Below are 18,798 nucleotides of genomic sequence, written 5' to 3'. Positions count from 1 at the left end.
TGGCGCCACCTTCCAAAATTGTGTCAGGATTAGAAGAACAAAGCCTTCCTGTGGTACATACCAATTTCATACCAGCACAGGTGTCAAAAATATTGTCACCCAGACCTTATCTCATATAAGGGTGTGATCATACAGTGATATTTCCCATATCTGTATTACCAACTCATGCCATGGAATGTCATTGCTATCTTGACTATTGAAAATACAGTCATTAGTGCCTTTGAATCTAATCAGAGTAGAGATCCAAGTGTAAAAATCAATTTTTAAGATTCTGTTACTCAAGAACCACCAGTACTAAGTATTAGTCAAGTTCTCTAGAGAAACAGAACCAACAGTGATATCAGTAAATCAGCCTCAGATGCAATCAAATAACTGATGATTTAATAAACCAGCTGTTCTCATTTGCTAGCTGCTGGAATGCAATATGCCAGAAATGGGATGGCTTCTAAAAAGGGAAATTTAATAACTTGTAAGTTTACAGTTCTATGGCTGTGAAATTATCCAAATTAAAACAAGCCTATAGAAATGTCCAATCTAAGGCATCCAGGGAAAGATACATTGGTTCAAGAAGGCTGATGACATTCATCATTTCTCTCAGCTGGAAGGGCACATGGTGAATATGGCAGCATTTGCTGGTTCTCTCTTCAGACCTCTTACTTCATGAAGCTCCTTGGGAGGCGTTTTCCTTCTTCATCTCCAAGGGTCATTGGCTGGTGGACGCTCTGCTTCATGTCTCTGTGGCGTTCTGAAGCTTTCTCCAAAATACTTCTTCTTTTAAAGGATTCCAGGAAACTAATCAAGACCCACCTGGAATGGGTGGAGACACATCCCCATCTAATCAAGCTTAATACCCATAGTTGGGTGAGTCACATCTCCATGGAGAAAACCTAATCAAGATTCCAATTTATAGTGCTGAATAGGGATTAGAAGAAACTGCTGCTCTCACAAGATTGATCAGGATTAAAATGGGTACATAAATCCTCTCCAACCAGCACACCAGCATTTTGGTTTATTAACCAGCCATGAAATATCCTTACAGTAATGGTTAGGCCATTGCTTGCCTGAGAGACAACTGGGTACCATCACCTGGCCAAATTCTGAGCCTAACCATTACAGCATCATTTATGATAGCAATAAAATAAAAAATACCTAGATCTGAACTTAACAAAAATGTGCAAAACCTATATGAGGAAAACTTTAAAACACTCATGATAAAGTAAGAGTCCAATTTTATTGTTTTGCATATGGATATCCAGTTGTCCCAGCATCATCTATTGAAGACATAATTCTTTCTCCATTGTGTGGTCTTAGAATCCTTGTTGAAAATAAATTGGTCAATGGCTGAGAGATTCCAAACAGAGTCGAGAGGTTATCCTGAAGGTTATTCTTATGCATCAAGTAGATATCATCTTGTTATTCAAGATGTAGTGGAGAGGCTGGAGGGAACTGCCTGAAAATGTAGAGTTGTGTTCCATTAGCCATGTTTCTTGAGGACAATGTGACTGTGTGATTGTGAAAACCTTGTGTCTGATGCTCCTTTTATCTACCTTGTCAACAAAGGAGTAGAACATATGGAATAAAAATAAATAATAGGGGAAACAAATGCTAAAATAAATTTAGTTTGAAATGCTAGTGATCAATGAAAGTGAGGGGCAAGGGGTATGATAGGTATAATCTTTTTTTTTCTTTCCTGTGTTCATTTTATTTCTTTTTCTATTGTATTTTATTTCTTTTTCTGAATTAATGCAAATGTTCTAAGAAATGATGAATATGCAACTAAGTGATCATATTGTGAATTACTGATTATGTATGTTGATGTTTTATTTTGTTTCTTAATTTTTTAATTAATAAATAAATTTTTTAAAATAAGAAAATAAATTATCCATTAGATGTATGGGTTTATTTATGGATTCTCAAAGCTATTCCACTGATCTATATTTCTATCCTTTTGTCAGTACCGTGCTCTGCCTTGATTACTGTTACTTTGTAGTAAGTTTTGGAATTGGGAAGTATGGGTCCTTCAATTATGTTCTCTTTTCCCAAAGATTATTTCAGCTATTCTGAATATCTTTCATTTTCATTATAAATTTTAGGAGCAGCTTGTCAATTTCTATAAATTCAAAGACTCAGATGGATATTGTCTGAATATGTAGATCAATTTGGGAAGTATTGCCATCTTAATATTAAGTCTTCAGATCCATGAACATGGGATATTTTTCCATTTATTTAGATCTTCTTTAATTTCTTTGAAGATTTTTATAGTATTCATAATGTTTTATACTTCTTTTGTTAAGCTTACTCTTAAGTAAGTTTGTAAAAGGAATTTTCATGTAACTGTAAGAGGAATTTTCTTAATTTCATTTTTAGATTGCTCATTGCAAGAGAAATACCACTGAATTTTTCCCAAGGGGAAAGGAAACAGACTATACTATCAGCAAGGGCTTAACTCAATGGATTTGCAATTGTGGAATTAACCAATTCTGATTACTGAAAATAGGTCCCCAGCACAGATAGATCTGGAATAAGCAATAAAAGCACTAGGAATTTTTGCCCTGGTAGAGAAGGGGAGGTCTGACAGAAAAGGGGGAGTGTGTTAGTTTGAGAGGATGCATGTACCCTAGAAAAGTCATGTTTTAATCTTTATCCCATTTTGTAAAGGTAGTCATTTCTTCTAATCTCTATTCAGTACTATATGTTTGAAACTTTAATTAGACCATCTCCCTGGAGATGTGACTCAATCAAGAGTGGTTGTTAGACTGGATTAGGTGGAGACGTGTCTCCACCCATTCCAGGTGGGTCTTGATTAGTTTACTAAAATCCTATAAAAGAGAACAATAAGTGAGAAAGCCATGAGATTCAAAGAAAGCAGAGAAGAATGACATAGCCACGAGAAGCATAGTCCACCAGCCAGTGACCTTTGGAGATGAAGAAGGAAAACACCTCCCATGGATCTTCATGAAACAGGAAGCCAGGACAGAAAGCTAACAAATGAAGCCGTGTTCACCATGTGCCCTTCCAGTTGAGAGAAAACCTGACTGTGTTCACCATGTGCCTTCTCATTTGAGAGAGAAACCCTGAACTTCATCAGCCTTCTTGAACACAAGGTATCTTTCCCTGGATGCCTTTGATTGGGACATTTCTATAGACTTGTTTTTAATTAGGATATTTTCTCAGCCTTAGAACTGTAAACTAGCAACTTATTAAATTCTCCTTTTTAAAAGTCATTTCATTTCTGGTATATTGCATTCTGGCAGTTAGCAAACTAGAACAGGGAGAAAGAGGCTTTTTGAATGGATAGCAAAAAAATATTGGAAAATGGTAGGATCCCAAGAAAAGGAGGTATGTAGAGCCTGGAGATACCTAGAGCCACATACCAACTTAAGCTCTTGATTGACAAACCCGAAGAGTAGGGATCTGGCTCTGAAAAGGCTTTTCTTCCTCTTCTTCTTCTCATTCTTCCTCCTCCTCCTCCTCCTCCTTCTCCTCCTCCTCCTCCTCCTCCTCCTCCTCCTCCTCCTCCTCCTCCTCCTCCTCCTCCTCCTCTTCTTCTTCTTCTTCTTCTTCTTCTTCTTCTTCTTCTTCTTCTTCTTCTTCTTCTTCTTCTTCTTATTCTTCTTATTCTTCTTCTTCCTCTTCTTCTTCTTCTTTTCTACTCCTTAATAGCTCATTGGATATAACTGGAAGCCCTCTCAGTCTCCAGCACTGGCCCCAGAGAAGGGCAGAATTAAGCTTGTCTGAGAGACAAAATAACTAGCAAGGTGAAAGGAATTAATTCCCTAAAGGTTATTATCTTCCCTAAGAGGAAGATGGGGCTCAGTTCAAGTGGAATCCTTCCTTCAGGGAATTCAGGTCCCAGGTACTGGAAAACTGGAGCATTAATGTCAACCTATGACCTCACCTCTATCTCAACCACACACCCAGCAGGGAGAGTCTGCTGAAATTAAAGGCATCATATCACTTTACACTGGTGAGAAGCTATGGGCAGACAAGCACCACATGCTGGGCAATATAGGAAAAGGACAGAGTCTTAGAGTCTTCATAGGAAAGTCTGACAACCTGCTGGGTCTCAACCTTAGGGAAAACTGATGCTGGTGACTCTTTCCTCCTGAGATGTGAGCCTATCTGGTCTAGGAAAATCTGACTGGAGTATATAATATCTGAGGAGACCCTCTTCAAAAAATAGGCTCCATATAGGCAGGGCAAGAAAAAGAAAAACAAGAACTGAAAAATTCTGATCAGTTAAACAAAACCTATGCTACAGGTCTAAAATAAGTTGAACTGAATGTCAAAGAACACATAGAGAACAAATATATCCAGCAAGAAAATCCTAGGTAAAAGAGTGAAACCACCTCCAGAATAAACTAATTAAAGAGATCAAATGCCTAGATGCCAGCAAAAAATGAGCCATACTAGGAAAATCAAAGATATGGCCCAGTCAAAGGAACAACCAATGATTCAGATGAGATGCAGGAGTTGAAACAACTAATTCAGGATGTTCAAACACACATAGAAAATCTCATCAAAAATCAAACTATGAGTTGAGGGAGGATATGAGGAAGACATTGGACAAACAAAAATAACTTGAAAGTTTGAAAAAACAGAACTTATGGGGATAAAAGTCACAACAGAAGAGATAAAAAAAAAAAACCCAATGGAAATCTACAATGATAGATTTGAAGAGGCATAAGAAAGGATCGGTGAACTAGAGGGCTGGACATCTGAAATTTGACACACTAAAGAAAATATAGGGAAAAGAATGGAAAAATATGAACAGGGTCTCAGGGAATTGAATGACAATATAAAGTTCACGCATATACATTTGTGGGTGCCCCAGAGGATAAGAGAAGGGAAAAGGAGGAGAAAGACTAATGGAGGAAATTAGGACTGAAAATTTCCCATCTCTTATGAAAGATAAAAAATTACAAATTCAAGAAGTGCAGCATACCCCAAACAAAATGGATCCAGATAGACATACTTAAAAATACTTACTAATCAGATTCTTAGACGTCAAAGAGAAAAGAGAATTTTGAAAGCAGCAAGAGAAAAGCAATCCATGACATACAAGGAAAGCACAATAAGACTATGTGTGGGTTTCTCAGCATAAATCATGGAGGTGATAAGGTGGTGGTATGATATATTTAAGATTCTAAAAGAGAAAAATGCCAACAAAGAATTCTATAGTCAGCAAAATTGTCCTTCAAAAATGAGGGGGAGATTGAAATATTTCAGACAAACCATCACTTAGAGAATTTGTGACTAAGAGACTGGCTCTGCAAGAAATACTAAAGGGAGCACTACAGGCAGATAGGAAAAGGTAGGCGAGAAGGGTTTGGAGAAGAGTGTAGAAATGAAGACTATCAGTAAATGTAAAAAAAAGGAAAAGGACATATATGACATAAAAATCCAAAAGAACAAATGGTAAAGTACTGTCTTTATAGTAACAACATTAAATGTCAAGGATTAAACTCCCCAATCAAAAGACACAGACTGGTAGTATGGATTTAAAAACAGGATCCACCTATACTGTCTTTAGAAGACTTACTTTAGACCCAAGGACAAAAATAGGTTGAAAGTGAAAGCTTGGGTAGAGATATTTCATGCAAACAACAATCAGAAAAGACCACGAATAGCTACACTAATATCCAACAAGTTAGACTTCAAATGTAAATCAATTAAAAGAGACAAAGAAGAACACTATATATTAATAAAAGGAACAATTCAACAGGAAGATGTAACAATCATAAATATTTATGCACCAAGCAAGAGTGTTCCAAACTGCATGAGGCAAACATTGACAACACTGAAGGGAGAAATAGACATCTCTGCCATAATAGTTGGAAACTTCAATTCCCTGAGCTCATCAGTGGATAGAACATCTATACAGAGGATCAATAAAGAAACAGAATTTGAATAATACAATAAATGAACCAGACTTAACAGACATTTACAGAACATTACACACAACAGCAGGATCCATCTTTTTCTCAAGTGCTCATGGATCATTCTCAAGAATAGACCATATGCTGGGTCACAAAGAAAGTCTCAATAAATTTAAAAGGATTGAAATGATACAAAACACTTTCTTGGATCATAATGTAATGAAGTTGGAAATCAATAACAGGCAGAGGGCCAGAAAATTCACAAATATATGGAGGCTAAACAACACACTCTTAAACAATCACCAGGTCAAGGAAGAAATTACAAGAGAAATTAGTAAATATTTCAAGGCAAATGAAAATGAAAACACAACATATCAAAATGTGTGGGATGCAGCAAAGGCAATGCTAAGAGGAAAATTTATTGCCTTAAATATCTATATTGAAAAAGAAGAAAGAGCAAAAATCGAGGAATTAACTCTTCACTTGGAAGAACTAGCAAAAGAACAGCAAATTAACCCCAAAGTAAACGAAAGGAAGGAAACAACAAAGAGTAGAACAGAAATAAATGAAATTGAGAACATGAAAACAATTGAGAAAAGTGAACAAAACCAGAAGTTAGTTCTTTGAGAGAATCAATAAATCGATAGACCCTTATCTAGGTTGACCAAAAAAAAAAAGGGGGGGGGGGAGAGAGAGGATGCAAATAATTAAACCGAGAAATAAAATAGGAGACATAACCACTGGCTCCACAAAAATAAATGAGGTAATGAGAGGACACTATAAGCAATGACATACAATAAACTAGACAATGTAGATGAAACGGGCAAGTTCTTAGACAGGCATGAACAACCAACATTGACTTGAGAAGAAATAGACGATGTCAACAAACCAATCACAAGTAAAGAGATTGTATCAGTCAAGAAGCTCCCAAAACAGAAAAGTGCAGGATCAGATGGCTTCACATATGAATTCTCCCAAGTATTCAAGAAAGAGTTAGTACCAATCCTACTCAAACTCTTCAAGAAAATTGAAGAGGAGGGAAAGCTACCTAACTCAGTCTATGAAGCTAACATCACCCCAATACCAAAGCCAGGCAAAGATACTACAAGAAAAGAAAATTACAGACCAGTCTCTCTAATGAATATAGATGCAAAAATCCTAAACAAAATACTTGCAATTTGAATCCAGCAGCACATTAAAAGAATTATACACCATGACTAACTGGGATTTATTCAATGTATGCAAGGATGGTTCAACATAAGAAAACCAATTAATGCAATACACCATATTAACAAATCAAAGCAGAAAAATCACATGATGTGCATTCACATGGGACACAAATATCTTCATGCTTTAAGCCCACTCAGAAAGGGCTACCCACATACCTCTTCCCCAGACCTCTTTTTCACCAATTTTCCAATTATGGTCTTTCCAAGCCCCTGACCATCCCGTCAAACCATTAGCAATAGCCCATAAATCAGTATATAAATGCATCTCTGGCCAGGTCTTCTTCCAAGAAAAATGAACAACCAGGTGCACTACTCAAAGTTCTGCCCACTGGGAAGATTTCCCCTCACCACTGTCCTTCAGGGACACCCCAGAAAGGGGTTGGAGTGCTACAGCTGTCCACTTTTGGGTGGTATCTGCATATCATGCTGAGCCATCTGTAAACCAGGCCCAAGTTTTCTCTTCTTCAGTCAGTTTACTGTAAGGAACTCCCCACCAGGCCATATCTCTGATCTGAGAAGGAAAAGGTAAAGTGATAGGAATGGAGACTGTGGGCATTTGGGCCACTTCCTCATGTAACTTACTTGTGCCTTAAGGACCTGCTCTGGCCCTATCTCGTATATACCATTTCCATAATATGGTGGAATGCTGTTGTACACACCCAACTTTATGGCTTGGAAGGTCAAACAACACCCAGCTCATGTTAGACAACTCAGGTCTCAAGGTAACATGGTGGCCCATGGTTAAGCATTCAGTCTCTACTAAGGCCCAAGAGCAGTTTCTCAAAAGGAGAGTAGTTATCTGCAGCAGATAGTAAGGCTTTGCTCTAAAATCTTAAGGGTCTACATTGTGATTCTCCTATAGGGGCCTGCCAAAGTCTCCAGACAGCATCTCTATTTGCCACTGACACTTCCAGCACCATTGGACCTGCTGGATCATATAGACCAAGTGGCAAAGCAGCTTGTACAGCAGCCTGAACCTGCACAGAGCCTCCTCTTGTTCAGGACCCCACTCAAAATTAGCAGTTTTTCTGGTCACTCAATAAATGTGCTGGAGTAGACACCCAAATGAGGAAGTTCTCGCCAAGATCCAAAGAGACCAATTAGGTGTTGTGCCTCCTTTCTGGTTGTAGGAGGGGCCAGATGCAGCAACTTATCCTTCACCTTAGAAGGGATATCTCAACATACCCTACACCACTGGACACCAGAAATTTCACTGAGGTGGAAGGCCCCTGTATGTTTGTTGGATTTATCTCCCATCCTCTGATGCACAAATGCTTTGTCAATAAGTCTAGAGTAGTTGCTACTTCTTGCTCACTAGGTCCAATCAACATGATATCATCAATATAATGGGCAAGTGTGATGTCTTGTGGGAGGGGGAAATGATTAAGGTCCCTGCAGACAAGATTATGACATAGGGCTGGAGAGTTCATATACCTCTGAGGTAGGACAATGAAAGTATATTGCTGACCTTGCCAGCTGAAAGCAAACTATTTCTGGTAGTCCTTACTAACATCTATTGAGAAAAAAGCATTTGCCAGATTGATAGGTGCATACCAGGTACCAGGGGACATATTGATTTGCTCAAGCAATGATACCACATCTGGAACAGCAACTGTAACTGAAGTTACCACCTGGTTGAGCATACAATAACCCACTGTTACCCTTCAAGGCCCATTTGTTTTCTGCACAGGCCAAATAGGAGAGTTGAATGGGGATGTGATGGGAATCACCACCCCTGCATCCTTCAAGTCCTTAAGAGTGGCAGTAATCTTTGCAATCCCTCCAGGAATCTGGTATTGCTTCTGATTTACTATTTTTCTAGGTAGGGGCAGTTATAGTGGCTTCCATTTGGCTATTCCCACCATAATAGCCCTCACTCCATGAGTTAGAGAGCCAATGTCAGGATTCTGCCAATTGCTCAGTATGTCTATTCTAATTACGCATTTTGGTACTGGGGAAATAACTACAGAATGATCAATGGAGTTTCAGCTCAGGTCTGTTTCACAGTGGGTCCAGTGGGCCCCTGAACCCACTGTGAGACAGATCTGAGCTGAAACTCCATTGATCATCTGACCTCCATAAGCCCCTACTCTGACTGGTGGACCACAGTGGCATTGGGTCCCCTGGAATTAATGTCACTTCTGAACCAGTGTCTAATAATCCCTGAAATATCTGGTCATTTCCTTTTCCCCAATGAACAGTTACCTTGGTAAAAGGCCGTTAGTCTCCTTGGGGAAGGCTTGGAGGAAGATTAGCAGTTTAAATTTATAGCATTGTAACAGGGTCATCCCCAAAGGGACTTGGCCTCCCCCTCATTCAAGGGGCCCTGGGTCTGTAAACCATCTCAAGTCTGGAAATTGGTTAAGGGGCCATGACTCTGTCTTTTTATAATTCAAGTTAGACTTCTGCTCAGTTGACCTAGAACTCTTTTGTTTATACAGCTCAAACAGGAATTTAGTAGACTGCCCATCTATTGCACTTCTAGGTAACACATCATTTACTAGCCAATGCCACAAGTCTCTGCAAGTCAGATTATTTTGACTCCTACTTTGAGTCTGCTGTCCATTATGATAGACACGTCTACCTTGTCTTTGGCAATTAAGTGCTGCCACCTGGCTTCTGCCAACTTGGGATCTGGTCATCCCCACTGTGTTTAACATTCCAGCTCAGTGACACCAGTTCCCACTGTAATATTTGACCCACAGAGAAGGGCTACTACAGAGCTCTTCAGGGATGATGAAGCTAGTCTCACAAATTTATTTCTCACTGTTCTGGTAAAAAGTGCATCCTCTGGATATTCCTGAGGTGGAAAAGCAGGTTTTCCTTGATAAGTCCACTCTAACATTCCAATCTCTCTAAGCCTCTGGATCCCCTCATCTACATTATACTAGGGCAGTTTTGGCATTTCAACTTCAGGTAATGTTGGCCACCTTTTGATCCATGTTTCAGCCAACCATCCAAACAGTTAATACCTTTTCTAACCCCTTGAGCTATAACATTAAATGCAGAATCTCTGTTTAGTGGGCCCAAATCAATAAAGTCAGCTTTATTCAGCTTTATATTCTTCCCACCATTATCCCACACCCTTAACATACATTGCCACACATATTCCCCTGATTTCTGTCTATATAAATTGGAAAACTCACCCAGTTCTTTTGGAGAATAATGTACCTCCCACCTCCCCATGGGTGATATTTTGTACCTCACCTTTTGGAACCTGTTGGGGCTTTAATGTAGTTATAGGTCTGGAAGAAATGAGGGGTGGTAGGGGTGGGCCATGAAAAGAATTAGAAATATCTCCTAAGCCATTTGCTTCAGAGCATTCATTTGTAGATTCATCTGGTGCAACAGGATTAATCACTCTAGGGCTAATCCCTTCAGATGGCGGTTGAGTAGCCAAATTCTAAGGGAAGGCTGGAGGTGGGGGGTAGCTATGTCCTCAGGGAAGACTGGTACAGGGTTATCTGGAGAAGACTCAGCATGACCTAGGGTTTCAACCTCTCCATCAACATCATTATCAATCTGTATGTCACCATCCCATTTTTTAGGGCCCCACTCCTTTCCAATCAGTGCCCTCACTTTAATAGCAGACACCATGCAAAATTGAGATTTCAGTTTATGTTGTAAAGTTGCAACTCTAACAATAAGATTCTGAGTCTGATGTTCAAAGACCTCAAGTCTACAGCTACAGGAAATAAGATTTTCCTTCAGGACACTCACAGAAACATTTACATGTCAGACAGTGTGTAAACTACTCATTTGAAGGCTCAAGCCCACCCCTTTCTCTCATTAATGTATACAGTGTATCTAACAACAACCACCCAACATCTCTATATCTTCTATTTGCACAAAACTCCATAAAGGTGTCAAAAACATTATCCCCCAGAGCCTGGCTTCATACAAGTGAAGTATTAGAAGAATCCAATGGTGATATTTTGACTATCTCTTTTGCCAACTCACCCTATGGATTGGCAGTATCATTCTGGTTATGGGAATCAGAGTACTTAGTGCCTTTGAGTCCAGTCAGAGTAGAAAACTAGTCATAAAAACCCATTTTTAAGATTCTGTTTCTTAAGAACCACTCCCCATATCAAGCTGTATTAGCTAGGGTTCTCTAGAGAAACAGAATCAGCAGGAAATATCTGTAGACATAAAATTAATAAAAGTGCCTCACAGACCCATGGGAACATAGAATCCAAAATCCACAGGGCAGGCTGTGAAGCTGACGACTCCGATGAAGCATCTGGATGAACTCCACAGGAGGCTTGCCGGCCGAAGAAGGATTCTCTTCTGAATCCCCCTAAAAAGCCTTTCAGTGATTAGATTAAGCATCACTCATTGCAGAAAACACCCCTCTTGGTTGATAACAAGTGCAATCAGCTGAAGATACAGTCAATGTGATCATGATTTAATTCTATGAAATGTTCTCATAGCAACAGACAAGTCAGCACTGCCCAACTAGACAAACAGGCACCACCACCTGGCCAAGTTGACACATGAACCTGACCATTATACCCCTCAAGGCAATCTCAAACTGGTCCCCACTGTACCTAAAATATTTTACATCAGGAAAATATCCTTAATGTTTATGTTGGCATTATCCTTCATTTCAGAAGACAAGTCTTCTCACTGTCAGGGAAAAACTTACAAATAATTTGTTCTTACACCTTGTATAAGTAAGGTGCTAAAATAACCTATTGCATAAGAAGTGTTTGGGAAGTATTACAGTGGTTAAAAGGGATTTTCTAGCTTGTTGCTAGTTAAAATTAAATAAGTAAAATATTCATATATTTGGAGATGGTATAAATTCCTAAAAATTTGATAATATTCTCACTGTTGATGTTATATCCTGATACTAATCTATGTGATGTTAAGCAATGGTATGGTGTTATTAGTCATGGTTTTAATCATTCTAAAAAGCTACAGATCAGAGAAATAGCCAAATTGTCAGTTGCACTGCTCTGCTCTAATACATCTCTAAAAGTATATGTAATCAACTATAGGTCAGAGATCCATCTGTAAAAAGAAAAGCCTTTAAAAGAGAGGCAAAATGAATATATAAAGTATATTTTTCTTTTAATTAACATAAGTCTGGTAAATACAAAAGTGAAACAGAACAAAACCTCTACTATGATTTGTTAGTTAAAATGACTAACAATTGGTTTCTGAAAATAGCTTCATTTAAAAATACTTATAAAAGTTAGTATTTATATTGTAAAGTTTGTTATCTTTAAATTTTGAGATGCTTTACTCTTTGTATAACCTAATAAACTCCCTGGAACTTTAAGTGTCTGTATAACACCTAAAACTCAAATTTGGTTCTCCAGCTCTGAAAATTAGCATGGTTCCACAGATCAACAGTTAAAATATTAAAACAAATCAAACTCCAATTAAAAATGCAATAAAACTGATCTGAATAAAACCAAGCTAAATCATTATACAAGGGAAAAATAATATTGTCTATATTTTAAAGCTTTAACTTCTGTGTGAGATAAAAGAAAAATGTTTGTCCAAAATTTGCACTAATTTAATCTGTCTAGTGAGTTAAACAACCTAATTTGGCTTTATTTAATATGGAACCTGGAATAAGGAACAAAATCTTAATGTTTTATACTCTGCATTGCAGAGTATTTAGGGCAGAAAATGAAAAAGTGTCTGCAAAGTCCCTTGAGGGACTGGGAAAGATAAAACAAACAGGAATTCCCCAAGTAGCCAAGGCCTCAAATTTATGGCTTGTCCTTATGAAACTTATTTCTATGACAGTAAACTAAACCTACTTAGAATTAGTGCCTAAGAGCCATCTCCAGAAGATCTCTGCTGTTGCTGAAATGTAGTCTCTCTCTACGCGAAACTCTGAGCTTCCCCCAATGTAGGACATAATTTCCAGCGATATAAACCTGGCACTGGCAGTGTGAAATATAACTGGCCCTGGCACTGTGAGATATAAGCTCTGAAGATGAGCCTGGCCCTGACATGGATAAACTGACCAAAAGGGGGAAAAGAAATAGAGTTTCAATGACTAAGATATTTCAAATTGAGTTGAGTGGTTATTCTGAAGGTTATTATTATGCAAGTTTCAGCCAGATATTACAAACTGCCACAATATGGCAAGCCCCAACCAACAATGTTCCCAGAAACCCTAAAAAACATCTAATGCTCTATAAAACTTTACTTATTAAGTTTGTTTTTCAGAAACTTAAAATCTCCAAATTGTTCCAATGCCAAAGAAGCTCTGAAACCCAAAGATGCTGAATTCTCCAAGAATAACAACTAGTTTCATTGTTCATCCCTTTGCCCCTTAATAACAATACCCCTTTTTCAGTCTTGAAGCAGTTAAAAGAGCCCTGTATATGCTAACCACGGCAGCAAAAGGAACCTGTGGAATGTTAAATAAAACCTGATGTTTTACATCAACAATACAGGTCACGTAAAACAAAATTTTAAAACACAGAAAAGGGGGGGGGCCATAATAAGGAATAACTTAGCAAATACAGTTACATCTTCATCTTAGCTAAAAAAAACTTTCTCTCAAATTTCTTTCATTCTTCTCCACCCCTTTATGAGCTATACTGCTCCCCCTCATTGGGCCCTTAATTATACTCCTGTTAATTTTCCTCCTAGCCCCCTGACTCTTACAATCTCTATCTAAGTTTGTCATAGGTCAATAGCAGCCATGACCAACCAGCAGAATTCTGAAAACATACTCCTGCTACAACAAAAATTAAAAAATATTCTGCTCCTGTTGCAACAAAAACATCACTATCAGCCTGTTCCAACTGAAGATGCCCAGAAACCCAACTAATGATGCCCCTGCTCAGCTTGAAATGATGCCCCCTGCCCTAACTATGACCCTTGTCCACAGGAAGTAGTAAAGAAAGAATACGACTCCACTGCTCCCTCCAAAAACTGCTTGAAGCTAAGCTAAGGCATTGATCCAGACCCAGACCCAGCTTCATTCTATTTTATTTAAAAATAAAAAATAAAAAAGGCAGGAATATCAGGCCTCAGAAAAAGAACTTTACATATAAAATGGACTCTGGCCAAGGAGCCCCTCAGCTTCTTTGAGAAAATCAACAAAATTGATGGACCCTTAGCAAGGTTGACAAAAAGAAAAAGAGAGAGGATCCAAATAAATAAAATCAGAAATGGAAGAGGAGACATAATCACTGACCCTGCATATAAAGGAGGTAATGATATAAAGGTGGTAATGAGAGGATACTATGAACAATTTTATGCTAATAAACTAGACAACATAGATGAAATGGACAACTTCCTAGAAAGGTATGAACAACCAATATTGGCTGGAGAAGAAATAGACAACACCTCAACAAACCAATCACAAGTAAAGAAACTGAATCAGTCATCAAGAAGCTCCCAAAAAAGAAAAGTCCAGGACTAGCTGGCTTCACATATGAATTCTACCAAGCATTCGAGAAAGAAGTAGTATCAATCCTGCTCAAACTCTTCAAAAAAATTGAAGAGGAGGGAAGTCTACCTAACACATTCTATGAAGCCAATTAGCATCCTCATACCAAAGCCAGAAAAAGATACTACTAGAAAAGAAAACTACAGACCAATCTCTCTAATGAACATAGATGCAAAAATCCTCAACAAAATTCTTGCAAATCAAATCCAGCAACACATTAAAAGAATTAAACACCATGACCAAGTAGGATTTATTCCAGGTATGCAAGAATGGTTTAAATATGAAATCCATTAATGTAATATACCATATCAACAAATCAACACAGTAAAACCATCTTGATCATCTTGATTGATGCAGAAAAGGCATTTGCAAAATTCTACATCCTTTCTTGAAGAAAACACTTCAAAGTATAGGAATAGCAGGGAACTTCCTCAACATGATAAAGGAATATTTGAAAAACCCACAGCTAACATCATCCTCAATGGGGAAAGACTGAAAGCTTTCCATTGAAGATCAGAAACAAGACAAAGATGTCTACTGTCACCATTGCTAGTCAACATTTTGTTGGAAGTTCTAGCCAGAGTAATTAGACAAGAAAAAGAAATACAAGGCATCAAAATTGGAAAGGAAGAATTAAAATTCTGCTTGCAGATGATATGAACTATATGTTAAAAACACCAAAACATCCACAGCAAAACTAGTAGAGCTAATAAATGAGTACAGCAAAGTGGCAGCATACAAGATCAACACTCAAAAACCTGTATGTTTCTATACACTACCAATGAGCAATCTGAGGGGGAAATCAAGAAAAAAATCTCATTTACAATTGTAACCAAAAGAATAAAATATTTAGGAATAAAATTAACTAAGGATACAAAAGACCTACACAAAGAAAACTACAAGAAATGGCTAAAAGAAATCACAAAAGAAGACCTAAATAAATGGCTAAGCATATCGTGTTCATGAATTCAAAGACTAAATATACTTAATGCCAATTCTACCTAAATTGATTGATAGTTTCAATGCAATACCAATTAAAATCCCAAAAGCTTATTTTCAGAAATAGAAAAACCAATAACCATTTTATTTGGAAGGGCAGGGTGCCCCAAATAGCTAAAAATATCTTGAGAAAGAAAAATGAAGTTGGAGGTCTCACACTACCTGACTTTAAGGTGCATTACAAAGCTACAGTGGTCAAAACAGCATGGTACTGGCATAAAGATAGATACACTGACCACTGGAACTGAACAGAGTGTTCAGATATAGCCTCTCATCTACGGAAATTGATCTTTGATAAGGCAGTCAAGCCAATTCACCTGGGACAGAACGGTCTCTTCAATAAATGGTGCCTAGAGAACTGGATATCCAATGCAAAAAGAATGAAAGAGGATCCATATCTCACACCCTATACAAAAATGAACTCAAAATGGATCAAAGACCTAAACGTTAGAGTTAAGACCATAAAACTTTTAGAAGAAAATGTAGGGAAATATTTTACAAAACTTGTAATAGGAGGCAGTTTCATAGATCTTATACCCAAAGCATGAGCATTGAAGAAAGAAATAGATAAGTGGGAACTCCTCAAAATTAAACACTTTTGTGCATTAAAGAACTCTGTCAAGAAAGTAAAAAGGCAGCCTACACAATTGGAGACAATATTTGGAAACAACATATCAGATAAGGGTCTAGCATCCAAAATATATAAAGAGATTGTTCAATTCACAACAAAAAAGACAAACAAATAAAAAATGGGCAAAAGACATGGACACTTCTCAGAAGAGAAAATACAAATAGCTAAAAGGCACATGAAAAGATGCTCAGCTTCCTTGGCTATCAGGGAAATGCAAATCAAAACCACAATGAGCTATCATTTCACATCCACCAGAACGGCCATTATCAAAAAAGCAGAAAACAACAGGTGCTGGAGAGGATGTGGAGAAAGAGCCATATTTGTCCACTTTTGGTGGGAATGTAAAATGGTACAACTGCTGTGGAAGGCAGTGTGGTGTTTCCACAGGAAGCTAAGTATAGAATTGCCATATGACCCAGCAATACCATTGCAAGATATCTTTTCAGAGGACATAAGGCAAGGACACAAATGGATATTTGCACACCTATGTTTATTAGCAGCATTATTTACAATTGCTAAGAGATGGAAACAGACCAAATATCCATCAACAGAAGAGTGGCTAAACAAGCTGTGGTATATACAGATGATTGAATATTATGTAGCTGTAAGATAGAATAAAGTAATGAAGCATCTAATAACGTGGATGGCCCTTGAAGACACTATGCTTAGTGAAATCAACCAGAAACAAAAGGACAAATACTGTATGGTCTCACCAATATGAACTAACATTAATGAGTGAATTTGGAGAATTTATTCTTATGCATTATAAAGATATCCCCTTATTAGTTTATGGTGTATTAGAGTGGCTAGAGGGAAGTTTCTGAAACTGTAGAGCTGTATTCCAGTAGCCATGTTTCTTAAAGATGATTGTATAATGATATAGCTTCTACAATATGACTGTGCGGTTGTGAAAAAGAAATTATCATGGTGATGAACACACAATCATATGACAATATTGTGAGCTACTGATTGTACACCTTATATGGAATGTATGTGTATGATTTTTCCATAAAAACATTTTTTAAAAAAGCATAAAGCTATGGAAAGATAAAACGTGATGGGGGAGTTATGCAGAGAAGGTCAGGTTTAACAAATAAGTATGAGTGCTGAATCAGTATATTGACGTTTCATTCAATCAGTATATTGACGTTTCATTCAGTACCTTAGAGCAGCTAGAAATAATAAAAACAAAATTGTGGAATTATAACTGATAACCAAACTCTGAAATCTTTTCTACAACTAGTTGCTTCAATGTACTTTGAAATTTATTGTTTTTGTATATGTGTTATTTTTCACACAAAAAAGAAAAACGATAAGGAGAAGTATAATAGAGAAGACAGGATTTTTATAATTAATATGACTGCTGAAACAATATATTGATATTTCTTTTGGTCTCCAGTGTCTTGGAGCAGCTGGAAGGAAAAATGAAAAATCCTGGAACTGTAACCCATACCAAACTTTAAAATCTGTTGTATAACAACTCTTTAAAATGTACTTGGAAATCTACAGCTGTTTTTGCATATACGTTATTTTTCACAATAAATAAAAGTAAAAAAACAACAACACATAGGGATAGTGGTGATGAAAGTACAACATTGAGAATGTAATTAACATCACTGAATTATAAACTTTATCATTAAAATGAATGTAAATTGAAAAACTGACAGTATCTCCTAAAGCTGAACAATGTACCTATCCTATGGCCCCGCAATTCCACACCTGGGTATATACCAAGAAGATACCAAGAGGAATGTGTACACGTCCACTGAAATGTTCATAGCAACTTTATCCATAATAACTGGAACTGGAAAATGGAAATACCCCAAATTTCCATCAGCAATAGAATAGATTAATAAATTATGGTACAGTCATATCATAGAATACTAAACAGAAGTGAAAAATGCACTTCTGCTACATGCATCAAGGATGACTCTCGACCATATTGTTGAAGACACAAAAGAATATGTATTGTTATACCATCTATGTGAAGTTTAAAAACAAGCAAAACTAATCCATGGGGATAAAGGTAAGAATAATGGTTATCTGAGTGTGGAAGGGGCATAAAGGTACCTATTGGGGTGCTAGAGATGCTCTACACCTTCATCTGGGGGGTGGTTTAAAGAGTGTCTAGAAAAATTCATTGAGGTGTACAGTTAAGATTTCTACACTTTATTGGATCTAAGTTTTACGTCAACAAAAAAGAAAAATTACTGAAATTGCAGATCTATATAAACGGAGACATACAGTGTTACCTTCCAAATATTTCTGGGTTTCCTTCCAGGCACTTGGAAGGATTCATATATCCTATGAAGGATTTTTTAGGATTACACCCTCCTTGAGCTTCACTGTGGCCACGTGATTTGCCTTGGCCGGTAAAAGAGCTTTAAGTTTCTAGCAGTTTATATGTCATACTCACTTTTTTATTTCCCAAAATGAGCAGTCACACCCCACATGGTATCTGCTTTGTCAGTGTGAGTTTCAGAATGTGGACAACTTAAAACAGGAATCAGTAAACTTTTTCTGCAAAGTGCCAGATAAATATTTTAGACTTCGTGGGTCATACAGTCTCTGTCACGACTACTCAACTCTGCCATTGTAGAACAAAGGCAACCACAGAGTACATAAATGCAAGGC

The sequence above is a fragment of the Tamandua tetradactyla genome, chromosome 15 (assembly GCF_023851605.1).
Source record: "Tamandua tetradactyla isolate mTamTet1 chromosome 15, mTamTet1.pri, whole genome shotgun sequence".
Lineage (NCBI taxonomy): Eukaryota > Metazoa > Chordata > Mammalia > Pilosa > Myrmecophagidae > Tamandua > Tamandua tetradactyla.
The sequence above is the reverse complement of the archived record's forward strand: the minus strand, read 5'-3'. Positions refer to the sequence as shown.